Source organism: Pelophylax lessonae, assembly GCF_965119305.1.
Source record: "Pelophylax lessonae genome assembly, chromosome: 5".
Taxonomy (NCBI): domain Eukaryota; kingdom Metazoa; phylum Chordata; class Amphibia; order Anura; family Ranidae; genus Pelophylax; species Pelophylax lessonae.
The window spans coordinates 480,882,172-480,895,435 of NC_138772.1; positions in this window are offsets into that span (position 1 = coordinate 480,882,172).

Below are 13,264 nucleotides of genomic sequence, written 5' to 3' on the forward strand. Positions count from 1 at the left end.
CTCTAATACAGGAGGTGTGTTACTGGTCAGATCACCAAGTGAAAACAAAGGGGGGAAAAGCCCTTTAAAGAAAATGAATGCAGCCACCACATCTAATGATTGGTAAGTCGCAATATATTATATATTTGGTTTTGGGTTTTTTAGTGCTTTCATTTTTTCTTGTTTTCCATTCAACTCCCTCGCCTCGATTCTTTCCTAGGCGAGAATGATGTTTCACCCTTATTCCGCCTCCTTGGATACCGACCTCACATATCCCAGGAAGCATTGCTTTTCTCCATTCATAAAATCCATGGTAACATGTAAACAGGCATGTCAAAAGATCTCTGTCTGGACATGTGTGCGATCTGAAACTACACCACTAGGGGGCTGGTTTCAAGAACTAGGAAGAGACACAGTTGGTTTCCCATGAAGAAGATGGCAACATAGAACCTATAGAAGGAGAGTTGGGTGAGGGAAAGGGACAAAGAAGGATTCACTGGGCTTCCAAACATAATGATGCAGAAAAGAGCAGCAAAGGTAAAAGGGAAATAGACTATACTGTTTCATTGGGAGGGGGAAGCTCTTCATTAAAGTGTAACTTCACTTTTAGCAACATTTTACAAAAAGCCCCCTGTGCAGTTCCAGATCCCCTGAATAATACATACCAGTGTTTCTTACCCTACATTCACAACCATGCGTTTTTTTTGTGCGTTTTGAAGTTTTCAGAAATGCACTATAGTCCATTTAACATGGTTTCCTATGGTACACGTTCACATCTATGCTTTTTCAGCCAGTGCATTTTTGGAAAGGGCCAGGGACTTTTTTTTTGCAGCAGATTGTATTTTGCATGTAATGGACTTCAATGGACCCCCACCCAATGTTTTTATATTAATTTTGCGTTTTCCATTTTGCATTATTTTTCTCTTTAACAAACAGTATATAGCTGGTTGCTAAGGAGCAGGCCAGGGAGCTGGCCGCCACGTTCTTAACAACCGATGAGTTATCAGCTGTCACCGGGCTTCCGCGCTTACAGCTGAATGTAAAAACAAGAATTGCCAGCAAATAAACAATCGGGGAGAACATTACGTGGGACCCCCCCCCCCCAATCCATACCAGGCTTTTTGGGTCTAATATGGATTAGCAGGGTAATCCCATGCCAACATTTTTTTAAAAATGGCGTGGGGTCCTCCCCAAAATACATACCAGACCCTTGTCCAAGCATGCAGCCAGGTAGGTCTGGAAAGAGAGGGGACGAGTGAGCGCCCCCCCCCCCCCCAAAGGTGCTTTGGAGCACCTTGTCCTCATGTTGATGGCAACAAGGGCCTCTTCCCCACATCCTTGGGCTGTGGTTGTGGGGGTCTGCAGGTGGGGGTCTTATCAGAATCTGGAAGCCCCCATTAACAAGGGACAGACAAAAGTTTTTGACGTGTTCTTTATTAGAAAATAAAAAAACAATGTCTTCCGATTTAGATCCATTGTCAATCATGATGCCTGCTGCCACCGCCAGACCCGGAAAAAAAAAAGCTCCACTTGCCGTGAGCACTCATGTGGTTTGCCTGCTCCACTGTGGGACATTTCTTAAAAAAGCTAAGGAGTGGGTCCATCCGGCATAGCCCTCCCTCATCAAAGCATCCTACCCCACCATGTTGAAGGCATGTGGCCTGGTATGGTGCAGAAGGGGGGGCACTCACTTGTCCCCTCTTTTTCCTGACCTGCCGGGCTGCATGTTCGCATAAGGATCTGGTATGGGTTTTGGGGAGGACCTCACGCCTTTTTTTTTTTGTTTATTTTGCCGTGAGGTTTACCTTCAAATCCATACTAGGCCTTTTGGGGGGGGGGGGGTGTCGTTTCTTTCCCCAATTTGTTTTTGCAGGCAATTCTTTTTTTACACTAAGCTGTCAGAGGGAAACCTCGCTGACAGCTGATGGCTCATTGGTTGTTGGGGATGCGGCGGCCTTAGCAACCAGCTATACACAGTGTGTTAAAGAGGAAATAAAAAGCAAAATGCATGGAAAGTGCATGCAAAAATCCATCAAAAATCCATATTATCTGCTGTGGATGGGCCTCTCTTCAGAAATTGCTCGCCCCTCGATCCCCCTTCATACTGCCATTTGAAGGATGGGCTGGATGCTACAAATGTGCATCTTCCTGGGATATTGATACTTTTGGATTCAATCCAGAATGAATCCTCCTTCAATGTGGCTAAAGAACAGTGAATGAGCAGTGTAGACTAAACCTTGTTCTGGTATTGGGCTACTGCCTGTCTGATAGTTTTAAAAGATGACATACAGTAGGTGTAAAACTTTGAGTTGAGCGTTACGGGACGCCTGGTAGAAAAGTTCATGACACTTCAGGAATTTTAGTCCAAATTTTTATTGATATAGAGCAGCAGTCTCCAAACTGTGACCCAGGGGCTGGATGTGGCCCTTTGATTGCTTTTCTCCAGCTCTTGGGGCATTATTCCCTCCACTGTCAGTAACAGAGGGGGAAAGTTCATGCTACTGACACTGGCAACAGGGCACTATTCCTCCCCCTGACACCAATGACGGGGCAGTATTCTTGCCACTGACACCAACGATGGGGGACTATTTCTCCTACAGACACCAACAATAGAGCATTATTCCACCCACTGGCACTGATAATGGGGCTTTAGTTTCCTCCCACTGATACTAACAATGGGGCACTATTCCTCCCGCTTACACCAACAATGGGCACTCATAGAGAAAGGAAAAAGGAGGTTACCCCAGCTCCACTGCTAGTATACTGTATAAGGCCATAGACTGGATTGAATAATATTAACTTATAAATTCAAATTAGAAAAAGATTTACGTCCATCCTATTATTCAAGCCATGGGGTTTCCTAGTATTGAGGGTATGTATCCACCACACCTCACGTTTAAGCAAGATACAATGTGTGTCTCCTCTAAGGGATTTTTGTGACCTGTTCAACACCAAAAAATGAAAAAAGCGCCAAGTTTGCCATTGTGGGCTTCTCAGAAATGTTTTGACACAATGGAAATGTTTTTAGCCTTTAAACTGGTAATGTCTTTTACATGCTCCGAAATCCTCACTCTCAAAGGACGTATAGTGTAGCCTACGTACTGTATCCTGCAAGCACTACACTGTAAAGCATAAACTACTGATTTGGAATTGCAATTTATATACTGTTTGATGGAATATGTTTTTTGGGTTAAAAAAGGACGTTACTGAAATACTTTTCTTGTGTCTATTACATTGCCTGTGGGTATTTTGTCCAAACATGTATGATCCCGTAGTGGACAACCATGTCTGTGGTTTGCCTGGCTTGCTCGAACAAAATAGGCTAGGTGATAACTTGCTGCCCAAAGTAGGAGCTCTTCTGCACGAAAAGTTACATCCATCCTTAATGGCGCTATATAACTCTTTGTCTGCACACAATAGGGTGACCAGACATCCCCCATTTCTGGGGACAGTGCCTGGACTGAGAACACTGTCCCGGCCAAGTCTGTCCCAGTTTTGTCCCCGGATTGGATTTGAACAGGGACCGGCAATTTCAAAGACAGTCAGTGCAGAATTAAAAAAAAGTTCTGAATTACAAACCCCCACGCCACCGCTCCTACTAGCTGAGGGGGGGGTGTATTTTTTTCCATTATTCGTGCCCCTCTCTGATAATCATGTGCTGTCGGAGCGGAGGGACTAATTTTTCAGTTTCGGGTGCATGTCCATTCCGCTCCTGCTCATATGTTCTTCTGCCTTGGTTCAAGTCCCGGCCAGCCTGCCTGCCTGCCTATCTCCTTGCCTTCCCCGGCAGATTGATCTTCCTCCGCTCAGCTCCACTCATCACCCAGTAGTAGCCGGGGCCCAGAGAGCGAGACTTGAGAAGCTGTGAAGCAGGCATCAGCAGCCATGACAGGCAGAGAGAGGCAGTTGAGCTCAGCTGACAATGTCCAGAAGCAGGAACAGAGGAGAAGCAGATCCGATAGTGGGGCTGCCAGTGCCTTCAAGGCTTTAACACAGGTGTGCTTTGGGTGTGTCTGTGAAAAGACTTCATTGCACTGTGCCTGTCTCTCTGGCATCATGAATGTTATCATAACTCACAGGCAGGGGGCGCTCTATCATGGCTCTGGCTGGCAGTGCACAGTCACAGTGTGTCACATGACATGGCTGCTTATTGGTTATAATTTAACAAAATCAGCACCCAGCAGCCATGTCATGTCCCATCAAGGTAAGACCTAAATAATTAATTTGGTTTGAGTGACGTGAAAAGGTGTATTCTAAATTTAAAGAATTATTATTGAAATACATCATAAGTTCACCTATACTTTAGCATCACTCAATCCGTTTCAAACCGTAATCAGCTCATCAATGTAGTAACCATACCAGTCAATATCCATTCCAAATGGGTTAAGGTGGGTGAATAGAATCAACTCCTCCCACCAGCCCATATAGAGGTTCGCCAAGGAGGGGGGAGATGTGGCCCCCATAGACGCACCTTGGCATTGTATATAATACCATGCATCAAACATAAAAAAAATATGTGTCAAAAGGAATTCTACTGATAGACAAATGAACTGTTGTTTATTTGGGCTTAAAACACTATAGCAGGAAAGATGATAGTGAATGGCCTGTACTGCAAGTCGGTGAGGAATGCAGGAATAAAATTATTTGACATCAATGGTGATCCAGGTGCATGTCTGGGACCATGGAATCTCCTGCATGTGGGCTAGTAGATACTTGTGTCCTTAATATACCCAGACAGACCCCCTTGTCAGATAATCTGTGGGTGGATATGGAGGCTTACATGTCGCTGGTTCGTTCCTTAAGTTCTCCACTATTGGCGTACACGTGGTCTCCTGTACCCTTAGATTCTCACCCTGTCACTGTTAAAGCATCACTACAAGCTTGGAGATATATTATTACTTACACTAAATCTATGCTACCAGCTACAGAGGTCAAGATACCTGTTGACATTCTCACTGTCTTTCTCCCGTTCCCTTTCGCTTGCAACATGGCAACATATGGCATACACTACTTACATGACATATTTGATGGTTCTAGACTCAGGAGCATAGAGGAGCATAGAGGACCTGCGAAGCTCACAAAGTCTACCTACTAATGTCTTTGTCCAACTATTTGGTGTCCGGCACTTTCTTGTAAAGGCCCCCCTCCCCCCCACTATCAAGATCTGCCCGAAGATCTGGCAATTCTATCATAGATACCCACACTCTCCCAAGGGTATTTCCTTTTTTAATAACCTACTATAGTATAAATTGGTGTTTTGCAAAACTTCCCTAATTCTGGCCTGGGAAACTGACCTATGGGCGGTGTAGGTGGAAGCGGCGGTGGAGGAGGACCAGGGCCGGATTAAGAGCATCATGGGCTTGGTGCTGAGGATTTTGAAGGGCCTTAAGGGCCGTGCCTTGGCATGCACCCAGAGGAGGAAGGGTGCAGCCATGCATGCCTAATTCAACATGGGATGCTGTCTCTGAAGCCCATAAACACATCCATGCATCGGCAACTGTCCCTCCTTGTCCGGCCTTCGCGCTGTGTGGGGAGGTTCTGAGGGTGCTGCCTGAGGAAGCGAGCATAGAAGCCAGACTTCTGTGTTTACAAGTGACAGAAGAGCGGTAACAGTGAATATGGCCAACCCGGGGCCTATATAAAAGGTAGGGGCCTGGAGCTGCAGCTCCAATAGCCCCTACGTTAATCTGGCCCTGAGGAGGACGAGGTAGCCAACACTACTTCTTTTCACAAATTTTAAATGAGGGTACACCCCAAAAGAGTGAGAAAGAGCAAAAATGGAACAATGGGTGGGTAAGGTCGGTATCCATTGCTATTCTGCACAAGGTACGGAAAAGTCCCGTGGGATCCATGCCTGGTTCATTTTAATGAACGTGAGCTTGTCCACATTGTCTCTGGACAGGCGGCTGCGCTTGTCTGTGATAACGCCCCCAGCCGTGCTAAATACCCGTTCAGATAATACACTGGCTGCAGGGCACGCCAGCACCTCCAAGGCGTAAAGGGCAAGCTCAGGCCATGTGCCCAATTTGGAGACCCAGAAGTTGAAGGGGGCAGACCCGTCATTCAGTACGTCTAGGCGTGTGCACACATACTGCTCCACCATGTTGGTAAAATGCTGCCTCCTGCTAAGACGTTCCATCTGAGCTGCTGGTGCTGCTGTTTGTTGTGGCGTGCTGACAAAGCTTTTCCACATTTCGGCCATGCTAACCCTGCCTTCTGAGGTGCTGGCGGTGCCCTGGTTGCGTTGGCGACCTCCTCCTCCTCCTCCTCTGCCTTGTGCTTCCACTGTGGCCCCGCTGTCAGATGGGAATGCCAGCAGCATTGCGTCTACCAGCGTGCGCTTCTACTCGTGCATCTTGCGATCGTGCTCCAGTGAGTGAATTAAGGACGGTACGTTGTCCTTGTAACAGGGATCCAGCAGCGTGGCCACCCAGTAATCAGCACAAGTTAGAATGTGGGCAACTCGGCGGTCGTTGTGGAGACACTGCAGCATGTAATCGCTCATGTGTGCCAGGCTGCCCAGAGGCAACGAAAGGCTGTCCTCTGTGGGAGGTGTATCATCCGTGTCCTCTGTATCCCCCCAGCCACGCACCAGTGATGGCCATGAGCTGGCCTGGGTGCCACCCTGCTGTGAACATGGTTCCATCTCCTCCTCCAGCTCCTCCTCCTCCTCATCCTCCTCATCCTCCAGAACTGTGCCCCTGCTGGACAATTGTGTCCCTGGCGTTTGTGTGTGCAGGAACCCACCCTCGGAGCCCCTTGCGAATGACTGCCCTGAAAGCCTTGGAAATGTTACCTCTTCATCCTCCTCCTCATCCTGTGCCACATCCTCTTCCATCATCGCCCGAATTGTTTTTTCAAGGAGGCATAGAAGTGGGATAGTTAGGCTGAGAACAGCGTCATCGCCACTGGCCATGTTGGTGGAGTACTCAAAACAGCGCAACAAGGCACACAGGTCTCGCATGGAGGCCCAGTTATTGGTGGTGAAGTGGTGCTGTTCCGCAGAGCGACTCACGCGTGCGTGCTGCAGCTGAAACTCCACTATGGCCTGCTGCTGCTCGCACAGTCTTTGCAGCATGTGCAAGGTGAAGTTCCACCTTGTGGGCACGTCACATATGAGGCGGTGAGCGGGAAGGCCGAAGTTACGCTGCAGCGCTGACAGGCGAGCAGCAGCAGGGTGAGAACGCCGAAAGTGCGCACAAACGGCCCGCACTTTCTGCAGCAGCTCTGACATATCAGGGTAGTTTTTAAGGAACCTCTGCACCACCAAATTCAGCACATGTGCGTCAAACTGGCTAGGCCCAGAGCTGCTATGAGATTTTGCCCGTTATCGCACACCACCAGGCCGGGCTTGAGGCTCGCTGGCAGCAACCACTCATTTGTCTGCTGTTCCATGCTCCTCCACAACTCCTGCGCGGTGTGTGGTTTGTCCCCCAAACAGGCAAGTTGTAAAACTGCCTGCTGTCGTTTACCCCTGGCCATGCTGAAGTTGGTGGTGAAGGTGTTACGCTGTCCGGATGAGGAGGCGGTAGAGGATGAGGAAGCGGAGTAGGAGGAGTTAGGAACAGGAGGCAAACTGAAGCGCCCTGCAATCCTCGGTGGTGGAAGGACATGCGCCAAATTGCTATCCGCCTCAGGCCCATCCGCCACTGCATTTACCCAGTGTGCCTTTAGGGAGATATAACGCCCCTGACCGTGCTTACTGGTCCACGTATCGGTAGTTAGGTGGACCTTGGCACAGATGGCGTTGCGCAGTGCACACCTGATTTTTTCCCCCACTTGGTTGTGCAGGGAAGGGATGGCTTGCCTGGAAAAGTAGTGGCGGCTGGGCACGACGTACTGTGGGACAGCCACCAACATAAGGTTTTTAAAACTGTGCGTCTCCACCAGACGGAATGACAGCATTTCAAAGGCCAATAATTTTGAAATGCTGGCATTCAGGGCCAGGGATCACGGGTGGGTAGGGGGGTACTTCCTCTTCCTCTCAAGTGTTTGGGAGATGGAAAGCTGAATGCTTCCACGGGACATTGTGGAGATGGTTGTTGGTGACCCAGGTGGTGGTGTGGCTGACAGATCGTCTGTTTGCGGGGTGGCAGGTGCCGGTATCACTACAGATGTGGCTGGAGCGGCCGAGGCTGCAGCAGAAGAGGAAGCAGGATGAGCCAGAGACGTTTCTTGGTTTTGAAGGTGTCTACTCCACTGCAGCTCGTGCTTTGCACTTAGATGCCTGATCATGCAGGTTGTGCTCAGGTTGAGAAGGTTTATGCCTCACTTCAGGCTCTTATTGCACAGGGTGCAAACCACTCGTGTCCTGTCATCAGCACATTTTCTAAAGAACTTCCACGCTAGAGAACTCCTTTGAGCTGACTTTGGTGCGCTCGTTCCCTTGCTGCGTTGGGCAGTAGCAGGCGTAGTGTCTAGGGCATGGCCGCTCCGCTTCTGCACCCTGCTCCCTCTTCTGCTGTGCTGGTGGCTCTGTGCAACCACCGCCTCTTCCTCCAAACTACTCAGGTCACCTGCATGACGTTCATTCCATGTGGGGTCGAGGACCTCATCGTCCTCCACATCATCTTCCACCCAGTCTTCACCCCTGCCCTCCTTGTCGGTCTCCACAATGCTGAACGCCGCAGCAGTTGGCACCTGCGTTTCGTCATCATCGGAGACGTGCTGCGATGGTCCTTGCATGTACTCATCTTGAGAAATAAGTGGTTGGGCATCACTGCACTCAATCTCTTCCACTTATGGGGCAGGGCTAGGTGGATGGCCCTGGGAAACCCTGCTGACAGAGTCATCAAAAAGAAGAAGAGACTGCTGTATGGCTTGGGGCTCAGACTGCTTGCCTGATTTGCAAGGAGGTGAGGTGAAAGACGGTTGGACATTGGCTGCAGGTGCCAACTCTGACCTTTCTGCAGTAGACTGGGTGGGAGACAATGTGAAGGAACTGGAGGCACTGTCAGCAGCAAACCAATCTACTATCGCCTCTCTGTGTTCTGGCCTCATCACTTCTAGAGGCGTATGATGCCCTACCAAATACTGATGCAGGTTCTGTCGCCTACTCACACTTGAGTAAGGTGTTTCACTTGTGCGTGTAGCTGGCACAGATCGACCACGTCCTCTCCTTGCAACAGGAGCTCTACCAGCAGCACCACGACCCAGGCCTCGGCCCTTATTTGACGGTCTCCTCATATTTCTGTAATTTAAGATCTTGCCCTAGAAAGGTGTTTATTGAATAGCGGAACAAAACAACAACAGTATCGCACGGGTGTATCTCACAGTCAAATATGCAAACTATGCCGCAATTTAATGTTTTTTACACCAAAAGGGTGTATATTGAATAGCGGAATAAAAAACTGTGTATCTCACACGTACAAACACAGACTAGGCCCGATTAAATTTTTTTCTACCCTAAAGGGAGGATGAGGAAGAGGAGTAGGAGGAGTTGGGAACAGGAGGCAAACTGAAGCGCCCTGCAATCCTTGGCGGGGGAAGGAGATGCGCCAAACAAATTTAAAAGGTGTATCTCACACGTACCGATACAGACTATGCCGTAATTTAATTTTTTACACTCCAAAAGGGTGTCTATTGAATAGCGGAATAGGAAAAATTTTATAATACGGTGTATCTCACACGTACAAACACAGACTAGGCCCCGCCGATTACAATTTTTTGTACCCTAAAGGCAGGATGAGGAAGAGGAGTAGGAGGAGCAGGCAGGAGGCAGACTGAAGCACCCTCAAAACCTCGGCAGTATGAGATGCGCCCCAAAAATTGGAAAGGTGTATCTCACACGTACCGACACAGACTATCACGCAATTTAATTGTTTATACCCAAAGGTTTTGATTAAATAGCGGAATAGAAAATATGATAAAAAAAAAGTGTATGTATATCACACTTACAGAAGCACACTAGGCCCCAATTACTACTGTTTGTACCCCTAAAGGCAGGATGAGGAGTAGGAGGAGTATGGAACAGGCAGCACCCTCAAATCTTCAGAAGTATGAGATGAACCTCAAAAACTTGGAAAGGTGGATCTCACACATACCAACACAGACTATCCCGCAATTTAATTGATCCCCAAAGGTTTTTATTGAATAGCGGAATAGGAAATATGATCAAAAAATGTGTATGTATCTCACACGTACAGAAGCACACTAGGCCCCAATTACTACTGTTTGTACCCCTAAAGGCAGGATGAGGAGTAGGAGGAATATGGAACAGGCAGCACCCTCAAATCTTCAGAAGTATGAGATGAACCCCAAAAACTTGGAAAGGTTGATCTCACACGTACCGACACAGACTATCCCGCAATTTAATTGATCCCCAAAGGTTTTTATTGAATAGCGGAATAGGAAATATGATCAAAAAAAGTGTATGTATCTCACACGTACACAACCACACTAGGCCCCAATTACTATTGTTTGTACCCCTAAAAGGATGGATGAGGAGTAGGAGGAGTATGGAACAGGCAGCACCCTCAAATCTTCAGAAGTATGAGATGAACCCCAAAAACTTGGAAAGGTTGATCTCACACGTACCGACACAGACTATCCCGCAATTTAATTGATCCCCAAAGGTTTTTATTGAATAGCGGAATAGGAAATATGATCAAAAAAAGTGTATGTATCACACACGTACACAACCACACTAGGCCCCAATTACTATTGTTTGTACCCCTAAAAGGATGGATGAGGAGTAGGAGGAGTATGGAACAGGCAGCACCCTCAAATCTTCAGAAGTATGAGATGAACTCCAAAAACTTGGAAAGGTTGATCTCACACGTACCGACACAGACTATCCCGCAATTTAATTGATCCCCAAAGGTTTTTATTGAATAGCGGAATAGGAAATATGATCCACAAAAGTGTATGTATCTCACACGTACACAACCACACTAGGCCCCAATTACTATTGTTTGTACCCCTAAAAGGATGGATGAGGAGTAGGAGGAGTATGGAACAGGCAGCACCCTCAAATCTTCAGAAGTATGAGATGAACCCCAAAAACTTGGAAAGGTTGATCTCACACGTACCGACACAGACTATCCCGCAATTTAATTGATCCCCAAAGGTTTTTATTGAATAGCGGAATAGGAAATATGATCCAAAAAAGTGTATGTATCTCACACGTACACAACCACTCTAGGCCCCAATTACTATTGTTTGTACCCCTAAAAGGATGGATGAGGAGTAGGAGGAGTTTGGAACAGGCAGCACCCTCAAATCTTCAGAAGTATGAGATGAACCCCAAAAACTTGGAAAGGTGGATCTCACACGTACCGACACAGACTATCCCGCAATTTAATTGATCCCCAAAGGTTTTTATTGAATAGCGGAATAGGAAATATGATCCAAAAAAGTGTATGTATGTCACACGTACACAACCACACTAGGCCCCAATTACTATTGTTTGTACCCCTAAAAGGATGGATGAGGAGTAGGAGTATGGAACAGACAGCACCCTCAAATCTTCAGAAGTATGAGATGAACCTCAAAAACTTGGAAAGGTTGATCTCACACGTACCGACACAGACTATCCCGCAATTTAATTGATCCCCAAAGGTTTTTATTGAATAGCGGAATAGGAAATATGATCAAAAAAAGTGTATGTATCTCACACGTACACAACCACACTAGGCCCCAATTACTATTGTTTGTACCCCTAAAAGGATGGATGAGGAGTAGGAGGAGTATGGAACAGGCAGCACCCTCAAATCTTCAGAAGTATGAGATTGTGTTCACTGTACCCCACAAAGATTGTGTTCACTGCACCCCAAAAAGATTGTGTTCACTGCACCCCAAAAATATTGTGTTCACTGCACCCCACAAAGATTGTGTTCACTGCACCCCACAAAGATTGTGTTCACTGCACCCCAAAAGGATTTTGTTCACTGCACCCCACAAAGATTGTGTTCACTGCACCCCAAAAGGATTTTGTTTACTGCACCCCACAAAGATTGTGTTCACTGCACCCCAAAGGGATTTTGTTCACTGCACCCCAAAAAGATTGTGTTCACTGCACCCCACAAAGATTGTGTTCACTGTACCCCAAAACGATTGTGTTCACTGCACCCTACAAAGATTGTGTTCACTGCACCCCACAAAGATTGTGTTCACTGCACCCCACAAAGATTGTGTTCACTTCACCCCAAAAGGATTTTGTTCACTGCACCCCACAAAGATTGTGTTCACTGCACCCCACAAAGATTGTGCTCACTGCACCCCAAAAGGATTGTTCACTGCACCCCAAAAGGATTTTGTTCACTGCACCCCAAAAAGATTGTGTTCACTGCACCCCACACAGATTGTGTTCACTGCACCCCAAAAGGATTTCGTTCACTGCACCCCACAAAGATTGTGTTCACTGCACCCCACAAAGATTGTGTTCACTGCACCCCAAAAGGATTTTGTTCACTGCACCCCACAGAGATTGTGTTCACTGCACCCCACAAAGATTGTGTTCACTGCACCCCAAAAGGATTTTGTTCACTGCACCCCAAAAAGATTGTGTTCACTGCACCCCACAAAGATTGTGTTCACTGCACCCCAAAAGGATTTCGTTCACTGCACACCAAAAAGATTGTGTTCACTGCACCAAGATTGTGTTCACTGCACCCCACAAAGATTGTGTTCACTGCACCCCAAAAAGATTGTGTTCACTACAGCCCACACACAGCAAAAAGGATGTGGATCACTGACACCTGCCTATCTCCTATCCCACACCACACAGCAATATCGATTGTAGTTTGTAGAACACACTTTCCCTAAAAATCAGCAGACTCTATCCCTAACAGGATTGATAAGAGATCGTAGATCGGGACTAAGTGCAGACCCCACCCCACACAGCAATGTCGATTGTAGTTTGTAGAACACACTTTCCCTAAAAATCAGCAGACTCTATCCCTAAAATGCCTACAACTCGCCCTGCCTAACACACTCCGACCTGTCCCTCAATTCTATCCGGACACAAATGTTTTTTTCCTGCCTGTCTGTCCCTAATCAGCAGCCAGCACGTTGATGTGTGCTCTCTCCCTGATCTAAGCAGCAGAATGACGCCGCTGCGGCGCTGCCTCGAACTTATAAAGACTTGGTCACATGCTTCAGACGGCCAATCACAGCTACTGATACATTTGCAGGCATGGCTGGGATGGCTTAGGCACACAAGTTAAACGCTTGTTGATTGGCTGTTGAAAGCCCGCCATGAAAAGCGCACCAAAGCATGCAAAACCCGGAAATAAAACGACCGAACAAGGATTTTTACCCGAATATACAGTAAAGTGTTCGTGTC